The 2,263-nt window shown below is 43.5% G+C and overlaps 1 protein-coding gene across 1 annotated transcript in view; it reads right to left on the bottom strand.

The window, feature by feature from the left end:
* The window catches only part of pik3r3b (phosphoinositide-3-kinase, regulatory subunit 3b (gamma)), a 121,224-nt gene that overhangs the window by 118,033 nt on the left and 928 nt on the right, over nucleotides 1-2,263 (bottom strand). Inside the window, exon 2 of the mRNA XM_027290669.1 lies at nucleotides 2,077-2,154. The gene's annotated coding sequence lies outside the window, so the exon portion shown is untranslated. The remainder of the gene's footprint in view (nucleotides 1-2,076; nucleotides 2,155-2,263) is intronic.

Consider the following 2,263-nt stretch of genomic DNA (forward strand, 5'->3'; position numbering starts at 1 on the left):
TTACTTTGAGTGTGTGTGTGTGTGTGTGTGTGCATGTCTTTGGCCCCATGCTGACCTTCCCACCGCTGCCCAAGGAGGCCAGGTGTGTGTGTGTGTGTGTGTGTGTGTGTGTGTGTGTGTGTGTGACTTCTTCTACACTTCATCTATTCTCTCCGCTCGATGTACTGCATCAGGTTTGTTGACTTTCTCCATCACAACAAGTCATTTATTTGTCTCGTTGGGTCTTATGATTGGAAATAATCTCATTTAAAGGGAATTCCCTGTTTCAGTCTGACTTACAGACTTTGTGAAAGTTCATTAAAGATCAGCACAGACAGAATATCACGGTCTGCCCTGGGCTGGGTGAAGATACTGCTGTCATCTAAGGCGGCATCCGTCAGTGTCACGCCAGCTCATCGAGGCGGGGCGTAAATAATGAACCAAAGTCAGTAACACAACAAGTAGGTCTGACCGAGCGATCTGATTGGTCAAAGAAATGTTTATTTTGAGAGCAGATTGCCTCGGATGGCCTTCTACATGAATCCACAATAACATTTCTGAGAAGTGTTTCCACGACTTTCAAAAGCAGAAAAATGAATTTCTTACACAGCGTGAATTTTTCTACGATGTTCCTCAAGGTCTGATTTTGTAGTTCAGAATATTCTGACATTTTTAAATCTAATTTTCAGTGCTGAAAAAACAACAACAACCCAAACAGACAAATCACAGCTTCAGGATGACATCACATACTTTTCATAATGTATCATAATAATAATCATAATGTTCTCACTCTGAACTTTAAATATTTGAAAAGACGCCTAAAGAAAACAGTTTATGACAGAGTCAAACATTTCTTTGTGTCGCTCTTGTCTTCACCTGACAGTCATCTTTAATTATCAGAACCTCATAAACTCATAATCACTTATTCAGAAACATGAACACGACGCCGCGGCGCCTCGCCATCAAAACTGTCCAATTAATGAGTGACTGTGACGACTGTGTGGTCATGTGACACTGAAATCGCTGATAACAAACCGAGTGAACAGAAACTTTAAGATCTTTGCAGCATCATTCTTCAGTGTCGCCGTGGCAACAAGCACACGAGCAAATCAGAGTAATGATTCCATGTGATGTGCAGGTGAGTCAGCATGTACGTGTCATGTTCGTGTCACACCTTACAGGTAAGAACAAATGTCTGCACTCAGCCTTTTTTCCCCATCACAAGCATCACGCTGTGTGATTAATAAATAACTGTTCTCCCTCCCTCCTTCCTTCCCTCCCTCCTTCCCTCCCTCTCTCCTCAGAGTTCGATTTGGTGAGTTCCCCCGCCTCACTCCCAAAAAATAAAGTACAGAGTCAGAGCACTCCCTGGTGGTGCCAAACCTGAACTTCAACAACTCAAACTTGGCCAACTTTTTTTGTCTTGAGTGACTCCGGCTGCACTCAGCTGAGACGACCCGGCCCGGCACGGCATGGTCCGGCCCGGCCCTCGGCGGGAGGTCGGGTTGGTTAAAACACAGACAGCAGAGAGATGAAGATTTTTAGGAGCTCTGGTTGTCGGTGATGAGCCACTTGTTGCTTCTATAGAAGTTCTTTTTCTTACTTTGAGACACTTTTTTTTTAAACAGACATTCTTCTTTGAAAGGAAAGTGAGAAAAAAAAGTTTTTTATTCTTTTGTCCTGAGCTGCAAAAAGGAAGAAAGAATGAGTGAAAAGATGTTTTTATGAACTGACCTCAGAAGAATTTTCTGAGTTTTTATTAAAGAAGTAACCTTGACCTGCTTCCATTAACGTGGCAGCATTGCCGACCTTTATGGAAATGCTTTTCCAGCATGCACAACTGCACGTGCACGTCTGAAAGAGGCTTTAATTCCTTTTTGTCTCGGGCTTCTCCCTCATGTTTCCTTGACCTGCCCTACTTTACGGATTAATTCATGCAAGTTGTGCACACCTGTTCTGAGCGTATGTTGTGTACGAGCTCAGAGTGAGATACTGAACCGAAACCACGACTCCAAGTTATCTGAAAATATTCACGTTAAAGTCAGGTAAAATCATCTCATTTGAATCTGTTCTTCAGTTCATGGACTAATGTCGTACCTGAGTCCAGAGCCTGTCGCAGCTCTGCAGGTCCGCCGGAGGCTGGAGGACTTCGATACAGAGACTCGCTGTTCAAACCTGCAGAGGAAAAAACAGAGGTAGAAGAAGAAGAGAGGACGTCAGCGGAGAAAACTGCTGCAGCCTGAAGACGTGTTTTTCCTTCAGGCTCTGACAGATTGATATATAT

Source organism: Larimichthys crocea, chromosome XVII (assembly GCF_000972845.2).
Source record: "Larimichthys crocea isolate SSNF chromosome XVII, L_crocea_2.0, whole genome shotgun sequence".
Lineage (NCBI taxonomy): Eukaryota > Metazoa > Chordata > Actinopteri > Sciaenidae > Larimichthys > Larimichthys crocea.